The sequence below is a fragment of the Rhinopithecus roxellana genome, chromosome 5, assembly GCF_007565055.1.
Source record: "Rhinopithecus roxellana isolate Shanxi Qingling chromosome 5, ASM756505v1, whole genome shotgun sequence".
In the NCBI taxonomy this organism is placed as follows: domain Eukaryota; kingdom Metazoa; phylum Chordata; class Mammalia; order Primates; family Cercopithecidae; genus Rhinopithecus; species Rhinopithecus roxellana.
The window spans coordinates 34765276-34786647 of NC_044553.1; the positions used below are offsets into that span (position 1 = coordinate 34765276).

At 40.0% G+C, this 21372-nt stretch overlaps 1 protein-coding gene across 10 annotated transcripts in view; it reads left to right on the plus strand.

The window, feature by feature from the left end:
• Positions 1-14570: 14570 nt before the first annotated feature.
• Positions 14571-21372, plus strand: part of SEMA6D (semaphorin 6D) — a 56584-nt gene continuing 49782 nt past the window's right edge. For 9 of the 10 annotated variants that reach the window (XM_030931348.1, XM_030931352.1, XM_030931350.1 and 6 more), the window contains exon 1: positions 14571-14927. The gene's annotated coding sequence lies outside the window, so the exon portion shown is untranslated. Of the gene's footprint in view, positions 14928-15667; positions 16054-21372 lie in introns of those variants that run through there. The other variant, XM_010357821.2, reaches the window with a different exon arrangement.

Here is a 21372-nt window from a genome sequence, read left to right on the forward strand (position 1 = left end):
CCAACAATCGCACATCTTAGTATTTACGCAGAGAAGCAGAAAACTTACATCCACGCAAAAACTTGCACATGGATATTTATACAGCTTTGTTCATAACGGCCAAAACCTGGAAGCAACCAGAGTGTCCTTCAGTAGGTGAAGGGATAAACTATAATGCATTCAGACCATGGAATATTATTCAATATTAGACTGAAACGAGCTATCAATCTATGAAAAGACATGGGGGAAATTTAAATGTATATTATTAAGTGAAAGAAGACAATATAAACAAGCTATGTACTGTATGATTCCAACTATGACATTCTGGAAAAGGCAAAACTAGGGACACAGTGAAAAGATCAGGGGTTGAGAGGGAAAAAAGGAGGGATGAGTAATCAGAACATAGAAGATATTTTTAGGGCAGTGAAACTGCTCTGTATAATACTGTAACAGTCGATACATATCATTATGCATTCATCCAAACTCCTAGAATGTACAGCACAAATAATGAACTGTAATGTAGATGCAGTAAGTGTTTATACAAAAAGATAGATGGAAAGATTTTGTATGTAGCTCTATGTGAAAATGAATTTATTTATTAAGAGCAAAAATATGCTTATTTCAAATTTCCATGTACACCTTTTTCAAAAAGACACGGTCCATTGAAATAACCCTCCAAAAGAATTTCTGTAATCTATAGCAGGTGCACATGTTGTTCATCAAGTGCTTAATGTTTACTCGAGCTAGCCCATTAATTTTAGACCACTGCAATATATGGCATGGGTGAAATTATATTTTTATAGGCTATACATTCATTTTATTGTACTTTGGGGCCTTTTGTAAAATCAATAAAAACATTTTCATGCTTTTTTCTAAGACATGAATTACAAGTTTGCTATTTAAATATAAAGGTGCACATTTGCATTTGCATAGTGAAATGTATGACATAGGCTGTAACTGTGATTTATGCCACAGTATCAATAACAACGTATTTTGGTCCAATATGCAAACTTTCATGTGCATCACTATTCCTGTGGAAAAAAAAAATGAAAGGAACGCACTACACAGCAACCCAGTTTGTGACAATTTCCGGAAACTCCTGCAGAGAAAAATGATGACTGTGAAAAACAGTTCCGGTTCTTTGAATTTGCATTTACATAAAGGAAAGTAGAAAATTAATATGATTATATAGATAATTCTGGCAAAGGAAACCACAAAAAACCCCTGCAATATCCAAATCAATAATGGAGATAAAAAGTATGGTTAGGTCCAGTACTAAACAATGGCCCAGTTCTCTCTCTTCTACAGGGCGAGGGGAGATGGGGAGGCTTAGGTGTGTGTGTATTTACCATCTGATGTTGAAATATTTTGAAAAGTTTTGCAAGGTTTCAGATTTTCTTAATAAAGATTAAATTGTCTGCTAATAAAATTAATTACTCTTAATGAAAGAAAAACTTTTTCACAGTACTGGGGGTGTGTAAAAGAAAGAAAATTGTCTGTTGCAAAAACCCAGGGATTTTTAATGTTTTGATATATAGCTTTACATAGACATACATACCTATGCGCTTGTATACACAGTCCTCATTTTGCTTTTGTTTTTCAAAAATGGAAGTACATGAAATAAGCCCTTCCGTAGCATATTTTTGTCTCTCAGTATATAGTGGATGTCTTTCTTTCTTTTTTAAAATTTTTGTAGAGACAAGGCCTTAGTAAGTTGTCCAGGCTAGTCTCAAACTCTTGAACTCAAGCAATCCTCCTTCCTCAGCCTCCCAAAGTACTGAGATTACAGTCATGAGCCACCATGCCCAGCCTACAGTGGATGTCTTTCTATGCATTAAATGTTAATATATACCATCACTTTATATTTGAAAAATATTTTATATAGTTTTAATGTATACCATCACTTTAAATAGTGCGTTTTTGCTGCCAATCTCAGAATATACATGATAATTCATATTTTGGGGCCAGGAACAGCAGCTCACGCCTGTAATCCCAGCACTTTGGGAGACCCAAATGGGCAGATCACTTGAGCCCAGGAGTTTGAGACCAGCCTGGGCAACATGACCAAACCCCATCTCTACAAAAAATTGGCTGGATGTGGTGGCATGTGCCTGTTGTCCCAGCTATCCAGGAGGCTCATATGGGAGGACTGGTTGAGCCCAGGAGCTCAGTGCTGCAGTAAGCCGTGAAGCCATGATCATGCCACTGCACTCCAACCTGGGCAACAGAGCCAGACCCTGTCTCAAAAAAAAAAAAAAAAAAAAAAAAAATCTTGTCTTCCTGCATTGGTTAACACCTTCAAAATAATGGTAAATAACAGTAGCAATTGATGATTTATATCCATGGCTGTTATTTTCTTTTATAAAAAAGGATTCTTGTGTTTTACCAGTAAGAACTGTTGGATTTTGAAATGAGAGGTTTACATTTTGAACATGGCAAAAAATTATCCTATTCTAGTTTTGTATAAGAGCTATAATCAAGATGTACTTAAAGTTTTTTAGAAAGGTTCTATAATAGTAAAAATATGTTCACTTTTCTGGTAAGCATCTTCATGTTACCACTCAAGCCATCCATTCAATAAATGCATATTTAGCTAAGCATTGTCCTAAGCACTCGGAATAAATATAAGGCACACGCTTTCTAGCACAGGTGAAGGCAATTACTTTTACTCTGAAGCACCTATGGGAGACAGCACAACAGTGGGTCAGGAGAGCAATGGTACCAAACGGAGAGAGGAGGACACTAGAGGGGCTTATTGTAATGGAGAAGGAAGGATGGCAGATATGGTAGACATCGTTTAACAAAGCACTACCAAGTGATTCTGATAAGGCCACCAAATTGGACACTGGACTTCGGTAATATGTAACTTTAATTTAGGGTTTTACAGTTTTACTTTATAAAACTTACATGATGTTTTTGCCAACATCATTTACTTTACCCTTAACAATAAACTTCACGTTAAACATTATCTCAACATTACTGAAGAGGAAACTGAAAGTTGGAATTGTTCAGAGCTCAAAGCTAAGCCAAAAATCAAAACTTGTGCTCTTTGTACTTACCCTTGTAAAATAATTAAATAAATGTAATACATGGCTTAATAATATTCATAATTTTTGGCAGTGGGATCTAGAATTCATTTTTCCCTGATTTTTCACCCATTCTCTCTCATTTCCTCCTTCAACCAGAGAATCACCTCTTAATCACAACAGGCCTTTCCAACCAGTGTTTTTCCCAATTCTTCTGAAGTACAGGGGTATCTAAGACCAGTCCCCCAGGAAATTCCCCGGGTTCTTGACGCACACTGACTTGTGCTATCAAGAGGTAAGAGAGGAAGTGCTCAAGTCAAGACCAAACTGTGCTGCAGTATGAAGAATTTTGGCTTTCTATCAAGCCCTCAAGGCTTAAGGTCATTACCAAGAAGCCAACACCTCCAGTGGATAGCCATACTCCTATGGCTTCCAAACAAGGGCAGCCTGCTCCTTCTCCAGAATGAAGACTGCTTCAGTCCCAGAGCCCTTGTCCTAATCTGCCTCAGTTACAGAGCACACACGAGAGACTGTTTGGGTAAAGGATGTTATATTTTTCTGCCTCTTTGCAACCTAAGGAATATGAGAGGAAGAAAAGTGGTAGAGGGAACTCAGGAGGCCAGATCAGAAATTCAGTCTCTGCTGAAAACTGCCCCAGATCTCACTGCTAAAGTGGGATCTTGAGAGCTCTCTGGCATATTAAATATTCATCAAAAGCCAAACACTATTTTTCCAACATTTGACTGAATAAAAGTATAAATTTGTCCCATCTCTACTCTTGGATTGCTCAGTTATACATAGCACTAAATTACAGTTTTAATGAAGTCAGTTTAAAAGATGAGGAAAAAATCCTTTGTAGTTTACTCCTGCCTTTCATTTTCTCTTAATTTAATCATAAACTAAAGAGATTCATAAAATGTTTATGGAGAGTAATAAAGTGATATTTTTAATACAAAGATTGCTTATGTAATTAAGCATACATTCTATGACATTCTATGTAAGTTGAAATGGTCTGCATGAAATTAACAAATACTTATATCTATTTTACTTCTCTCTACATTAATGACAAATCATAAAACAAAAAGAAAAGAAAAGTAAGTTCCTGGCAATGTAAGTACCTACAGTTCACAAATTGAAACTGCAGATGCTGCTAAAGACTTTATCTTTTTCTTGGAAATGTTCCATTACATTTAATTAGATTTCTCATTTGCTTTCCTTTTCACTCTGTCTCTCTCTCTCTCTCTCTATTTTTTCTCTCTCTCCTCTAGATATTAGGAGAACACTATATAAGTTGTTTTAAAATTACCCACATAATATGAATGAAGAAACAAGTCACCATAAGAAAAAAAAAGTGCCCATTTTGTAATCCTATAACTAATACATGATAAATTGGCTTGAACATTCTGCTACCTCAAAGCACCCTAACCATTAAATAATATCGTGATGCTTACGATATCCATAGTCACTTTTCATAAGTTTTCCTTTTCTAAATAAAATGGAAAACTCTGCTTAAATAATTAAATTATATCCTATATATTTCAGGGTTTTTTTTTTTTTTTTTGTAAAGAGAATTGGAAGTGATCTAATCTTTTGTTGTTATAGTATTTTATCATCTGGCTGTCAAGATGTGATTCTTTTTCCTCTGAAATGGTCCACTCTCTTCTATGTTTCATGTTAGCATTTCAAATCAAGTAAAATGACATGTTCATGTTGTCCAAGAAAATTGAGAGAAACTACTGAATTGTATTTCCCCAAGTTCATTTACACTTTAGCAGCAAATCTTGATGATCAGAGCCTAAGGATGCCTAAGTTTACATGGAGTGGTAATGGTTAAGTAAATTGATTTGGGTAATTTTTCAACCTCATCTACACCACACTAAGACTAAAGTTCTCTTAAAATTTCTGAAATAATGATTTTTATATAGTTTTGTTAAAAGTTTTAAAAGTATCAGCATTTTCTGTAAAAGTGTCAGGCTGAAAAGATATCACTAAATAGTCAGCTCAAAAAAGATAGTAGATAAAAATATGATGAATTGCCATGTCTGCATTTCCTATGTTTGCAAGCCACCAGTAAGACTGCATGATTTCCAAGTTGGAGGACAGAGTCTAGGAAGGATGAAGGGTTTCTTGCACAGTTTCTTCTGAGCACGTGCACCTTCAGAAGGTAGATAGGCTAACCCGCATCACTGGATAAAAACTAGATTTCCTCTCACTTTTTCATATGTTTGTGGCTCAGGTAGATTTTGGTATTTTTCTGAAAAATATGTTCCCCTTGTCTACTGAGATAACTGTGTAATAATTTCCAGTTTTCTGCTGGGCATCACTTCATGGACACCATGCCAGCCCTTTAGACTCCATTTACCCAAAACCATACTCACTTACCCCCCATTAACATTTTCCCCCTCATGTTTCTTTTATCAAAATTCAACTGTTCTTAAATTTGACCAGACTAAGAAACTTGGAAAAATCTCCCACATCCCCTTCCCTGACACTCAAACATCTACCAACTCTGTTGTGTCTTCTGGTGTATGTTCCCACTTTTCTATTGATTTTACTTCCATTAAAGTTATCTTCTCTCCTGACCCCTACACTAGCATTCTTACATCTGAAACCTCTTGCTTCTCCAAGCTGTACCTCCTCTGGCTTGAGACAGCTTGAGAGCTGTCTCTCACTCAACAGCATTACAATCGTCTTTTCCTGAAAAATCTGTCTTCTAAACACATGAGGAAAACATTCAAACTCTAACACATGCCAATTAAGGAACTCGGTACAATGATCTCCTCCTGTCTTTTCCATCACATCTCCTGTTACTTGCCTCCAAGAACACCAATCATGGCCCCAGTATACCATGCCCTATCACCCTCCCCTGATTCTGTTGCCCTCTCTGCCCAAAGTACCTCTGTTAGAGTTTCTACCTGTAAACATTTATCTTCCCATGTGACTCAGCTTATAGGGCCCCAGGTCATGAAGCTTTTACAACTTGCAGTATTACGCATTTCCCCTTGTCCTATACATCCAAAGTACATTTTCTCTACCTCTGGGTTTGGTATTTACAATATTCTGCTACATGTGATGTTAACTCTTTGCACATCTGTCTCTTCAGTCAGGTTGCATGTTCTCTCACTTATTATTCCATCCATCAGAAGTCTCCTGGGTTACTATCTCAGCCTCTAATTCTAGACAGTAATGATACAAAGACCTAGTTCCCTCTCTTAGGGAGCTCTGTCTAGTAAGTAATAAAACATGTTAATAAAGTTACATGGTGAGATAAGTGTAATAAGGAAGTCCAAAGGGCAAAGAATAGGGAGACAGTGTGATAAGCACCAGACTTAGATTCAGAAGACCCAGGTTCAAGGTCTGGCTCTGCTATATAACTGGGTTATCTTTATAATAAGCACATTTCCAGTTTCAGCTTTCTCATTTGCAAAAGGAGCACTCCTACCACATAGTGCTCTATAAGGACCAAAATTAAATAGTAAATTTCCATTTGTGCTACCAGATCTACTCTTAATCCTTTCTTCCCTACTCCCTAGAGGTTGACCATTAAGGGCTACATCAATGGGCCTCCTTGCCCTTTGTCTTCAAGTGAGGTTGGACGAATGAAGAGCACCTGCAGGGGATCAGAAAGAGGGAAGAGAATGGGTGGTGATATTTATTTCCCCATCCCCTTCCTACATGTCACCCCAGGATGAGAGAGTCCCTTGACTGAAGGACACAGCTGCTGCAAGTGGGTCCTCTGTACAGTCTTCATATCTCCAGGTTCTGCTGGAGCAATTACCTCCCTCATCTGGCTCCTTAGGACCTAGAGGTAGTAAAGGCCTCAGAGTAACTGGCCCTTATGGTCTCCCTGTACTCTACCCACACCTTAATAAACAGTCCCTTTATTAAAGGCTTCTTAAATTACCAAAGTCAAGTGCCATCTGTTCCCTGCCACAACTCTAAATGATAAAACTGCTTTTGAAATTTTAAGTTGCTGTCTAAATGCAAGGTATTTCTCATTTATCTCTGTGTAGCACTTTACACAAAGCAGATTGCTGCTATTAATAACAAATGGTGAAATGAATATATGCAAGAATGAATGAGTGAAGGATCCTGCCCCCTTCCACTTTAGTTACAGTCTTATGCTGGGGATATATCCTTGTCACCTTGATTAGATTTTGTAATGCCCTGATTTGATTTGGGAGGTCCCCTTTTCCCTTGGAACTCACTGTCTCTTAGACCATCTGCAGAAATGTCAGCCCTTGTATATTTCTAGTGGTTTAACTTGAAAGGGCCAACTTTCTTCCCAATTTCTAGAAATATCCTCCTTCTATAGGCTGCACATTTACTTGATATCAAAAATAGGTTACTTATTTGTTTATTCATATTTTTTCTTCTTCAACATAAAAACTGGCCAAAAAAAGTCAAAAGCAAGTAAATTGATCGTTCCTTTACTACATGGGAACCAAGATCATATTTAAGGAGTCAGTAGTCCAGACTCGGGTAGTTTTCTCAAAGCACAATAAATAAACATCAGGCAAATAACTTCCTCTACTGCCCCTTTTACAAGCAAAAGCCTAGCCAATGACTGGGCAATTGGATAGCCTAACGAAAAGATCTAAACAAAATAAATCACAGAATCCAGTAGCTTGATATTTATGAGGAACTGAAATAGTGGCTAATGGATTAGCTTTTTATATTAAATTAATTTATTTCCATCAATTATAAATTATCCTTGTCTCCTGAATGTTCACCTATGTCAATGATATAGGAGACAAGCGTTTCTTCTTATTTTAATATGACAGTTACTGAGGTTGATGGCTTACAAATGAGAAACCGACCCCTGGAAATATGCCTTGGAACTGAGTAGGTATTATTCATTAGCAAATAATTGCATAACTGGAATTCTTAATTAAAATTTGTGACAAGAAATGAATCTGTTTATTTTATAATCATGACCCAGAAATTCAGAACATATTGTGCTAGTTTATGAACATAATTCCAAAGATTTTATTATAGCAAAAGAATTCATAAAGCCTTAAACAGAAACTCTTGGAGGAAAAATACACGCACACACACACAAACACACACACAATGTGTGCAATGATATAGTGGCAATAAGATTTGAAAAGCCAGCCATCCAATACAACTATAACCAAAATATTCAAATTTAATGGGTGCGTGATATTGTTAAAAACCTCTAACCAGTCCTTCTAGACCTTTTCGGATTTTCCAGAAAAGCTCTCAGCCAAACAGGTTTTCATTTTAGCTGTACTGCAAGTGAGACACAAAGGCGGACGATGGCAAATTCTGCGAGGCTCCTGTTTTAAGCTTTCCTTAAAAATATAAATTTGAAGTGATCTTTTCGCCATATATCACAATTCAAACTTCTAGAAGACAGCCACCAAGGAACATACACCCTAGCAATTGTCAAATGAATCAGATAATGTTTAAATCTAACTTGGTTGCCGGGGCCAACCTACTAAGAAAGTTTGTTGTAAAAATGTATAGGCCTGAATTATTTTTACTCGCTGGCTGGCGATTGATTAGGTTCGAAGGCCAGAAGGGTTTAGGAACCAGAACTTGGGCAGTACACTTTGTGGAACCAAATAAAAGTTAAACACACTAAGTTTCTCTTAAGCCTCCTTCTAGGACATAAATGAACCACCCCCCCGCCCACCCCGTAACTGGGACTGGTGGAGGGAGCACTTCTTGCCACTTCACCACAGCTTAAGAGGGCATTTTGGACTTCAGACAACCCCAATTATTAAAGCTGAACTCTAACAGTGTTTGCTTTTGATTTTTATCCCAGAACATCAGCTTCTTCCTGTCCCCAAAACACACACCACCCTTTACTCCCTTGCATATTAGCAGTGTAATTTTAATAACTTCAATATATTAAACGTTAATAAAATGTCCATAATGGTAAACGTCCTATCTGAGAAGGCAAACAGGAAAGAAAAGATTGTTTTCATTTAGTGCCTTTTACTTGGAAAGATGGAAATTACCCAGAATTCTGTTCTCTTTTCCTTAACCAGTAGGTGGCACTAGTGGTTTCTGGCAATGAATCAGCTCTCTGTACCTGTAATGTAGGGGTTTTTGTGTGTAAAACATTCAATGATTAAGATTTTTGGGGAAGATGAGGAAGGTGTGAACATATGGCCCTAAACATTAATTGAAACGTTTATAGCTTAACCAAAGAGGTTTATTTTAATATAAATTTGCATGGTGTGAAATAGGTCTTATTATTATTTACAGGTGATTAAGGACAGTTATATGAATAATAGAATGTATATAATATACAGAGGTTTAAACTATGCTATGAATCCTATCGCAGATATCCTTACACTGGATTTTATGTGACAAACAAAAATTATTTAAAATTTTGACATTGAAGCACACATTTACTTGTAGTCTAGCTTTGAATATCTGTAGGTTTTTACATGTATTTCCTGTGTTATCCAATATATAGTTTTTAAAACTTGTGCTTATACCATTTTTCATAGACTGGTATACTAGAAAAAAAATAAGGATTGAGGGGCAAAGAAACCTGGATTAGAATCTAGGTTACCACCTACTAGGGCAGAAAACCCTAATAAGATAGTTATTTTAACCAAGCCTAGGTTTCTTTGTTCATAAAATGGTGTCTGTATCAAAGAGCTGTGGTAAGAATTAATACTATTGTATCTGGCCAGGATCTGGGATGAAACAGGTCAGTTCCTTCTCCCTTTGTCGGTTTGAATTTTAAGGTTGGCAGAAGCAAACAATAATAATAATAATAATAATAATAATAATATTAGGTGGGGAGGTTTGTTTTTAAAAACCAAGTTTTAAGTATATAATTTTAAAAGTAAATACACTATTTTAATTCTCTACCACTTTTAATTAGTTTCATTATCTTTCTCCTTGGTTAAGACATTCTAATATTTAACAGGTATTATTCAGCTCCAATCCTTCAAGGTCAGACGCTTGGTTACTGTAAATTTGTAGGGAGAAGTCTATCAGGAATTTGGAGTCTCGGTTCCTTTTTGTTGGGATGTAAGCTGGCATTCCAGTATCCTAAGTATTCCTTTTCAAAGTACAGATAAGCACAACGAAGTGACTGACTGAGTTGCCAGATTTTTGTATGACCCACCCTTCAAAAAGTTGGTTTTGCTTCTGTTTGTTCAAAAGATCTTTGATAAAATGATGATAGTCTTCATATCACTTGTCTGTTTGCAAAAGAGCTAGTGTTATTAAAGGCTGTTTGCTATTCATCTTTCTTATGGAAATAACAATACTTTTTTAAAGCCTGATTCTTATTTGACTTGGGCACTCAGTGTCCTTCCACACAGTGACACCTACAGAGCCATTAGCAAAATTAGATAAGTAACTGATTTATTAGTTCCATAAATGCACAGTGTATTCCCTTTGCTCAGAGTGTAGAGCAAAAATTATGCATGCTGAGGTAGAATAATCAAAATGACTTTAAAAAGCACATTTTTATCATTCTAAACATAAGCATTGCTATGGTGGTATACTATCGTAGTACATAATAATAGAAATGAATTATGTCAGTAAAATCTTGAGGCTTAAGATTTACTGTGATAAATATTTTTCATTAAAGTGAAATATCTTGGCAGAGTCACTTTCATATGCAGACTATTGACACAAGGAGGCCAGCTGTGCCTATGCAGATGCCGAGATTTGGGTCTATATTATTAATGATTTATCATGTCATGGAGAGCTTAGATTAGTTTTGAAAGCAATCCCTTGCCACAAAAGCACTTTCTATAATGTGCAAACACAAGGAATACTATATGTGCATTCCAAATTAAAGTAATCACAGAAGCTGCAACAAGCTTTGAAATTTCAATACCTCTTTTTATTTTGAAACATGAAATTCTACATCCTAAATTTTATTATTCATTAAAATTCATACAAAATGTTATTTCATATCAACTGGATAGTGAGTGGTGTGTGTATCAGAATTAATAGACATATACACATAGATAAGAAAATGAAGGAGATGAAATGCAACAAAAATTTATTGCAAACCTATTGTGTAGCACAGACTTTTGCCCTTAATCTCACATTTAATGTGAGGTTGGATTAAGTTTTGAATTCAATTCTGCAGGATTCCAAGATGCTGCTGCCTTCAGAGAATCTATAAAAGCATTGTTTAATATTTATTCAGTGCTTGCTTTGTTCCAGGTCAGATGCTAAACACTTTACATGCGTTACCACATTCCGTTTTCATAAAATCCATTTGAATATTATTATCATCATCCCTCTTTTCCAGATGAGAAGACCCAAGCATGCGTGGCTAAATAAATTATCCTAAGTCACAAGTCTAGTGAGAGGAGGAGCCTGGATTTCAATCCAGACTAATATTCCGAAGACTTCATTATCATCTATTGTTATTAACTATGACTTCACTATTAACTACTATTACAACTAAGTAAGGGGTAGAATTCAACTCCTACTTGCTTACTACCTCTGTGATATTAGGCAATTCGTTTAAACTCTCTAAGCTTCAGTTTTCTCATCTGTAAAACTGATAATGATAATAATAATAATAGTACTTACCTTGTGGCATTGTTGCAAGTTAATATTTGTAAAATGCTTAGAACAGAGTTTGGATGCATATTAAGTACTGATGTTTTGTTTAATAACTAACAGTTAAGAAGTTGTACTTTCTGATGACTGATGAACTTTTATTAACAATTACACACAGATTTTCTGTAATTTTCAGATGACTGTTATGCCTCAAACTAGACTGTAAACAAAATGACTACTTTCCACTGATGGGAAATGTATGTAGATAATGTTTAAGCATAATCACTAACCACTAAATTGTAAAGTCTTGAGCCCTTTACAATTTCTTCTGGTGAAAACGGTCAATTATCTCCATTCATCCATACCTTCCTTCTTTTACTCATTTAACAAACCTTCTCATGCCAGTACTTTGCTGAGTCCTGGGGACACAAGGTGAATAAACGGAGAAGCGTCCAATCTAGAGCTGACGATATTCTCTGGTTTAGCACATAAGGGAGTGTGAGAAAGTCATAGGTTCCATTATTAGATCTGTTTAACAAGTATTTATTGGGCGTCCATTAAATGCCAGGCACTGTGGTAGGCACTGGGACTGTCTAGGTAAATAAAGATTTCCGTTGTTAAGGAGCGCCGAGTGGGGAAGACATGCTAAATCGATAATTCCCCTTCAATTTACTTAATTACATAAGTGAACTGGTTAGGGGAACATGGAGGAGAAGCACTTATGCCCATTGCAGGGGCTAGTGGGATGAGGCAAGTTTTGACATTTAAATAAATTGTTGGCTAGAAGTCAAGAAAAGCAGAAATTAAACTACATACCAATATGGAGATGGAGTACCCAGAAAGCAGAGACACCATGAACCAGTGTGGCACAGTGGTCAACTGCAACTTTCTGGGTAATGCTAGCATCTAAAGCGTAAGGTAGGGAGAGGGGGGAGTCAGGCTGGAGAAGTAGGCAAAGCTAAAAGGTTAAAAGTGTGTAAAATCAACTGATGAGCCCAAATGCTAATAAACCACAACAATGGTAGCTGCATAAAGAGACTTCTTAGACTTCTTTTCACTAAAATCCAAATGAAAGGAGCGCTGTTTTCCTATCAAGATTCTTGGAACCAGGGAAATGATAAATGCTTAAAAGTAATATTTTGGTCTTGACCAAAAGGTAAAGGGTACCATTCTTACCATGCCACAGTGAAGAGCCTACTTCCCTACCTCTCATCCCCAGCAGGCCAAATATAGGGATTGACTCTGAGGTCTTCACTGATATGTAGACTGAAAACATGTCTAATCCATGGCTTGAAATGACCTACCAGCATATCCTTCTGCAATCTAAAAGTTTCTTTTTCCTGGATTTAGGAACTCAGTCTAGGGCAAATTGCACTCTTCGGGTGGCACCCTGGAAAGCTGGTCATTGTGGAATTTTAGCAAGGAATTTAGGAATCTCCAGAATTGATTTTTTTTTTTTTTTTCATCTTTGCTGCTACTGCAGACGCAGGACAACTCAAGAGCTTTCTGTCTCCAGGTGGGTGGCGATTTGATTCCTCATCAAGCCAACAATGACCACCCCCTTGCAATCTTTATGCAATGCACAGTATCCTCTGCCTGCAGAGAGGCTTGCTCCCTTGATGGAGAAAATACAGAATAACTGGACGCCAGGAAACAGGCACAGCTTTCTGGGTCAGAAGTTGGCTGGGGAAGGGCCCTGACTGCCAAGTAACTTGCAATGATGTCAGAGCCCAGCACAACCAGAAAACACCAACTAGTCAGCCAACAAAAGACCTAATAACAGGAAAAAAATCACAGAGCTGTGTTGCCAAAGCTGTTCTTTCCGCCCCCTACTCTTTTCTTCTAATTGGAAGAACAGCAGGAAAGAGTCTATATTTTAAAAGACTCCTCATCCTTCTCTTCCCTTCTTTCCTTGGGTTACAGTGTTAACTAGGGAGGAAACAGTTCTCCGGATGAATCCCGCAGCAGTTGCTGGGGGTGTCTTTTTTGAGTTCCTTTTCAAGGCTGTCCTTGGAAGTTTCAGAAACAACGAGGACCAGGGTATTTTTCCTAAATGTAAACATGTAACTGTGTTTGGGAGAAAGCAGGAACCATTGAGGAAAGGAAGTCCTTTCTGGGCCCCTCTCTTCTCTGTTTCACGGTAATTAACCATACTCAAATGAAAATTAAAAGTTTGGCGGAAAAAGCTCTCTTTCTTTTTCTTTAAACGGGCATCATGGTTCATTCTAGCCATTTAGAGCCCTCAGTGATCCATAATTCAACTGGAAATTAATAAAACACAGCCCGTTCTTGGAAATGAAGTTTGAATTAAAATCCTCTTGTTTTGGAATATGTGACTTTTTTTCCCCTTTCATTTGTGACAGTCAATTTTAAATGATGCCACTTCAAGGACATTTTCATTTCTCCCACAACATATTACACGAAACACTTGCCTGTAAAACCGGCTCATTAGCCTGCAAAATTATACTGTACAGAATGGCTTTCATTCAAAGTAGAAATGGGATTTTTAGTAGGCAATTTCTGTATTTTATAAAGATAAAGCAATGTTTGATTGCTTCTTCCCAGCTGTTTTGCTTAGTGGTTATAAAGAGAAATGGAGTGGGGGGAGGTAATGTGGGGGCTGGTTTGTAAAGATGTGCTTAAAAAATAAATCTTACACTAGAAAACTAAGGCAGAACTTCACGGAACAACTGCGTCCGCAGCTCTCCTGGGCTGCAGTGATTTGTCCTCTGGGTGTCTGGAGGAAAGCTCTGAAAGAAGTGAGCGAGAGGGAAAAAGAGGGAAAGAGGGAGGGAATCGAAAAGGTTGCTTCGCAGGCTGCAGCACCCACCGCGAGCTGGATGACTGAGACACTGGGAGTTGCTGGAAGGAGCAGCTCCTCAGAGGTGGGGAGAGGGAGGGTGCGCAGCAGAGCGCCGGAGAGGAGGGACGCGGAGGCCACCGAGGGGTCAGCAGAGCCGCGGCGCCAGGGTGGGGGCCTCCAGGCGGCGCTGGCCACGGCTCACCCGCGAGGGCGAGCGCGCCCGGCCGGCCGCGCCTCCTGCTGTCCGTACCCGGGGGTGGGACCCGCGCCGGGAGCTGCCTAGTGCGTGGAGGGAGCCAGGCTCCGGCTCGCCCGATGGATTGACTTGGAGATGGATCGAATTACACCATTTGCCGTGCATCGGTTTGTTTTGCTCCTGCTCTGTCCGGCGGCGGCGGCGGCGGCGGCGGCGGCTGCTGCTGCTGCTGCTGTAAGAGGTGGTGGCGAGTTTCAGGATTCTATCAAGAAAGGCAAGACCTAAGGAGACAGAGGGATATCTATTTTTACAATATTTTTCTTTATTTTCTTTCTTCCTTGCGCGTGGCAAGCTTTTTTTTTTTCTTTCTTTCTTTCTTTTTTCTTACCAGCCTCCCCCCAATGAGGTAAGACCGTTTTCAACAATTTGCTAATGCTCTTGTGGCGCCCGGTGGGGGTCGGAACCTGAGATCCCGTATCGGGTGGGTGGGGGTGGGTGGGTGTGTGTGTGTGTGTGTGTGGCCAGTGGACGGTTGATTTCTTTTCCAAGCTGCTCTCTGCCTGCCGTGTAAGGGACGCGCGAAGGGCTACAGAGGTTTGGCGGACGCGTCAAAACTGGCAAAGCTGGCGGCTTAGGGGGAGGGGCAAGTGGACTTGGAGGCCCTCCTCCACTGTGCACCCCCTTGGAAAAAAAAGCGGAGGGGGCACCAAGTAAAAGTTTCTTGCCAGGCAGAGCCAGCTCGGCGTCCCCCACACATAGTTGGGGGGAGCAGGGGTTGCTTCGGTGCCGGGCACGGCGTCTCGAGCCAGCCGGAGAGAGCTGAGCCAAGGCCGAAGGAGCCGCCTGCGGGCTTAGCCGCCCCCTCCCGCCGGTTGGCCCCGGAGCGGACGCTGGGACGGCCGGGGTCTGGCAGCTCCGGCCCCGGCTAGGAGCGGGCGGGCGGGCGAGCATTATTCGCCTGCGTCCTGGAGAAGGGGCGCAGCGCTGCAGCTGAGGCCGGAGCAGCCCCTCGCGGACGCAGGATACCTGTCAGTGAGCCCCGGGATTGCACGGCCCCCGGGTAGTGCTTGCCGGCAAGGGGCAGGGACTCGGGTGACTTGGCCACCCCCATCCCCGGCCCCCCAGGCACCAGCTCCGGCCCGGAGGGCGGCCACTTCCCACCGTCCCTCTCCCCCTGCTGGCAGAGCGCGCTGCGGGCGGACTCCCGGGCCCGGAGCTGCCCACCGCCCACCCCACCTCCCACCCGGCGCCCGGTGTCTCCTCCCGGCCGCTCTCCCCAGCAACTTTCCGTGCTTTGTTCCCCGGCTGGAAATGCTTTACGGAAGCGTCTTGGACAGGGTCTCCGCCAGGCGGCAAGAGCTTGGTTCTGAGATGTGTTACGTTCTCATCTCCCCATCAATTATGGATGGAAACAAATAAGGAAGAGTCAATTTTGCATGAGCCCCTTCTCCGGCTGCAAGAGGCGTCCTGCAGCCGGGAGGGAGCCGCCGCTCGCGCCGGCAGCCGCTGGCGGGGGCTTGGTGAGGAGGAAGGTAGGGAAACTTTTATTTCCCGTCTTGACAGCGGCGGTGTTTTTCCCTGGTCTGCAGAAACTGACACAGCAGCCGCCTTTCTTGGGTAATTTAGGAAGGCTTGAAGCTTTCTCTGTCATGTGTAATTCTTGAATTGAAATGAAAGGTCATAAAGGACTTGAAAGTGTGGACGAGAATTGGGTTTGAAAAATTTGTGTTGCATCCACTCTTGGGACCACTGCTGTCAGGTGATTGTTTAAATCCTAAACTTGTTAAAAGGCGAAATGTCAGGGAGCTGGCGGGTCTGGGGGTGTGGAGGGGGATTGAAGTCCCGGTATGAATCGCAGCGTTTGAGGAACTTAGGGCAGTACTCCCTGTTCTGGGGTGACCAGTCGGTAACTGATGTTCCAGCATCCTGAGCCCTCAGCGCCGTCAGCTGGGTGATCTTACACGGAAGGCACAGCACATCGTTACTATAGATATATAGACTTCGTCAACAGTCATTGGACCTTCTGTCTGCCACTACAGCGGGGACTTTCCTTTAAAAATAACTGTGGTGTTTCCTGTTACTTGGGGTGAAAGGGCAATGAGTAGGACGATTTTTTCCCCAAAACTTCTGGCCATTAAGAATTTTAAGTCTGTAGTAAAAATTATGGGTGCCTTTTAAGGTTGCCCTTCCCCCTACTTGATATTTGGAACCATTAAGTGAATTCTTTTGTTTATTCCAAAGCTGAAGTCCCAGGGAAAGGTCTAACATTTTTCTAAACTGGTTTGATCTCTGTCCCTTAGAATCGGAAAAGTTCTTGTTTGAAGAACATTTTCAAGGTTTCTTCCTTGTAGTATTAAGAAATCTCATCTCAGACCGCTGGAGGGAAGGATTTTACTATCCTTTGGTGGCTTAAAACAATAGGTTTTGATACTGGTTTACTCATGCTGTTAAAAAAATAAATCCCCTTACTCTCTTAGGTGTCTAACTCAGGAAATTAAGTTGTGTGTAGTCATGTTTAATGTAGTGAGTGACAGGCATATTCTGTCAAGCTGGCAGATATTACACAAACATTTACTCTGGCTTAGATAAATAGAAATTGCCAGATAAGCCCTGATATTTGGGTCTATATTACCATGAACCTAAACATCTAGAGATAAATAAACCATAGCACAGTCATAGCTGAGTTTTTGTTTTTTATAGTTACTGTCTGTGCTTTGTTTGGTTTAGGTCTCTAGAATGTACTTCCAGAAAGACAGTTAAATAGGTAACCCTAAGGCTTCCAAAATGTGTTGTTGAGCAGACTATTTTCTTCCATTGGCATATTTTGTTAGATTAACAACCAGCAACGATTTCTTACTGCATCCTACAGAATATTCTTACCTGGCCTTATTTCTAGTGGGGATGCTATATCGATAACCTTTTTTTTTTTTTTTTTTTTTGGAACATTTCTGTGATTCAGGAGAGTATGCCAGAAATATTGTGACTTCTTCATCACCGACAGCTGGTTAACTTGAGTTTGATTTAGATTTGTGGGCATTCTGCCCTCTTCCTCTTCTTTCTCTCTTTTTTTCTTTTGGTGCCCTTTTAATAGCACCATCTGGTCATGTCTCCCCTGGTTTGATGGGTTGATGGATTTGAAAGATGGCTGTGATGTAAATCCGTTAGTCCTTAGAGTGAGGGCAAGTTAGAAATCCAGAAGACTTCAGTTCTCTTGCTTGCTGCATGCACAGAAAGGCTCTGTCCAGTAACTGTGATTGGGGTAAGCAGGTCCCTACATCAATGTCGGGGTTTCTATTGCTTGAAAGGCCCCAAGCAAGTAAACAGGAATCAGAACCTTGATTCACAAAGATGGCCATAATTGCTAAAGACTTACTGAAACTGGAGAAGTTCTTCACTTCTTGCTGCTCCATCATAATGAACCTTGGTAATTAGCTTAGTCATTGTTCTTGCATGTGAGTTTCACTAAGATACAAAGAGTGAAAAATGCATCTGAAATAGGGTCATTTTTCACCCTTTTGATGCATTTTATGCAGAGTGAAGAGCCTGGCTGAATGCTGAACTCTTCGTAGTGTAACCATAGGAGGTGAACTCTTTCCTTGGCATATTGCAAGATAAAATACTGTCTTTTATTTTAATTAATAGACTTCAAGCCTGCATATTCTAGATGCCTTTCTAAAGGAAGCAAGAAGCAGTTGGGGTATGCCAACCAGGCAGTATTTATTGAATATTTATCATTTGCAAGGAGCTGTACTAGCCAGTGTTCCAACACCAGGTGAGCTAGATATGTTTCTCTTGTATTTTCAATTGAGCAAAAACAAAAAGAAATAAAGGATGGGAAAACAGACCTTTTGAGAAGAAATGTAGATATGCTCCTTTCTTTAGAAGTGTAGTATTTTATCCTAGAGATTTTAAAGCAAGATTACCCATATCAGATACTTGCAGTGGTGCAGCCTACCTGCCTTTAACACTAGTGAATGATTCAATGTACTGTTAGTGTAATTCATGCATTGAATCTGCCCTTAGAGTGAGAGATCTCACTTTCTGTGGCTCATGTGAGTGGAGACTTAGTGTTAATATCTGTCAAAGCTAGTGTCTTAGGTTGCCGCTGATTCTGTGAACAGCTGCCAACTTCCAATTGGGAAAAAAAAAAAAGTGTTCTGATTTATTCCCATGACACACGGAGAGAATAAAAATCACATAACTATTTTAAACATACCATAACACTTTCTAGTTGAGGTGGCTATTGTCGGGCGGAGTTTTCCTCCTCACACCCTGACAACACGCCACTGACAATTGAAGCTGCTTGCATTTCTCCCAACAGGAAAACTACTAGACGTTCTTACTTTGAAAAACAACCATTTATGTAACCAAGGGCGATCAAATCAGTGGTCCACACAGATACCACATGAGGTGTACTTATTTCTCAAACTTTCCTTTTCTATTAAGCTTTTGTTAACTCACCCAGATTAGCATTTTAACAACCCTGAAGTGAACTTCTGCCATTCTCTCTACTTGGACACAGTATGTAGATCATCCATCATCCTGTCCTTGGCTACAACAGGCTGCTGGCTCCATCACCATTTGGAGCTACATGGAATCCATCCGACTGTGAACAGCACAGCTGGCTACAGCAATTTTTTCTTCCACACCACTGGCAGTATTGTCTGGCTGTGGTAACTAAAGTTAACACCCAGAACGGGAAGTTTCCATTGTTTAGCAACCTGTCCCAGGCCCCTCATCCAGTTCTGGGGTCGCACCTGCTGAAAGGCCCTGCCACCTTGCAATCGCGTGTTCCATTTAAAAGGAGGCTTGCCCCAACCTTACACCACCGCAGAAAGATTCTTGAGGCTTGTAAGATCAAACCACCAGAATCACAGAATTAGAAGGAGCCATTCAGCCACCACTCATCTTACACCTTCAGAACTTAAGTCTACTTGAAAAGGGGAAGAAAGGAATGAAGTAGCCTTCAGCCTGTGATCCCAAATGACTGAAGACAGAAAAAGACCTACCTAGTTTCTTGGTGAACTGAACATGTTATTGCTATATTCCCTTTTCACAAAGAACATGCGATGTACCTAAATATGGGGCCCATGTCTACTAGTGCCCAATACTTTCTGTCGCCTTTTTTTTGTTTTGTTTTCTTCTTTTTACTCAATAAGATATCTGTTACAGTGGCCATTGCTTGTTAAAGCAAGAATAACATGAATTAGCTGGCTACATCTGTAGGTTCTGTTGCCAAACTTTTTTGTTTGGATGTTTAAACTTCCATAATTAGGAATCTAGTTTTTGGAGATTGATGTGTCAAGGGGAGACTGCCTCATGTTGGGTGTGAGTTAGCATGTAGTCTTCTCTCCATAACATTTACTAGTGAAATCAGCCACAAAACATCGGAAGGATGATGGTGATGATGATGGAGGCTGAGGAAGAAGAGGAGAAAGCAGCAACAATACTAAACACTTGATGTTAGCTTACTAAATTCTAGGTACCATCCTAAGATCTTTATATTGATTATATCATATAACCCTCAGACAGCTCTGTAAGGTGAATTATGTTATTATCGCTACTTTATTGGGAAACAAAGTGAGGTACTGAGAAGCTGTCATTTTCCTGAGGTTACACAATGGAAAGGTGGTAGGGGCAGGATTTGAACTCAGGCTTCCCGACATCTCAGCCCACTTTTTCACCACTGCGCCACATTGCTTCCAAGAACACAGACCATCCTGCAATTTTCTGACTTCCTAATATTTCTGACATTTGTTTTTCAATGAAAAAGTCATGATTTGGGGGAAGATTGCATACTGAGTGAAATGATACGTACACTGTGGATATGCTCTTGAAGCACCATCTTTTTTCTAATCTAAATCATATTGTTATACTTTTTAATTTTTTATTCCGATTGGCCATATAATTATTATACACCCTTCTTTTCAAGTATCCTAGAATGGTATCTTCTCCCACCATTTTTCTCCGTGTTAGGTTTTCCTGTCCAAGATTACAGTGGCATAGGACAAATGGCAATATTCATCACTCTCCACCAAAAAGTGCTTCTGCGTCCGGGTGCGATTGACATTCATTTCCCTGATCTTGGCAGGTGAAGATCCATGATGTATCTTTGTCCCATTTCCCGGGAGTATTTATGGGCCCCATCAGCAAAGACAGTGAGAGCTGCAGCTGTTCAAGCATTAGTGACACCAGTATGGAAAGTGTATTACTGAAGTTAAAGTCTCTATTAGATTGTACTATACATTTTTCTTAGTTATGATGGAGGGAAAATCTTTCAATCTATGTGAGTAATCACATACATTGTTGAGAAATTCTCTCTCATGCATCAGCATTATTTTTTGTTCTTTTTAATTCAGGATCTCTATGAGAGGAAACAAAGGGAAATACGCATGACCACTACACATAATACTGAAATGTAAGGTTCTCAACATATATTTACAGGAAGGAATATGGGTTTTTAAAGCCCAATATGTTGGTACATATATAATAAGGCCTCAGGAAGATCTGCAATTACTTAGCCTATTATTGGAGTCTGTACTTAAAAATAACGTCAGGAGATTCTACTCAGCTGAGGAACTGGCACATAAGAACCAGAGCAGACGAAGCTCTTTGAGAAAATAACACTTCCACTCCCCAGGAGCAGGCTGTCAGGAAAGCAGGGACTGAGATTCCCTCTCCATTGGCCTACGCCTCACTTGTTATTATAAGGGTCTTTGCAAGCTTTGTTTTGGTCTGCAGAGTTGTCTTTATTTATCAGTAAGTCCTCAAGCCTCCTCTGGGTAATTGGTGGATCAAATAAAGATGTTTTTAAAAGCTACAGAGGGAGAAGAGGAGGCAGAAGAAGGAAT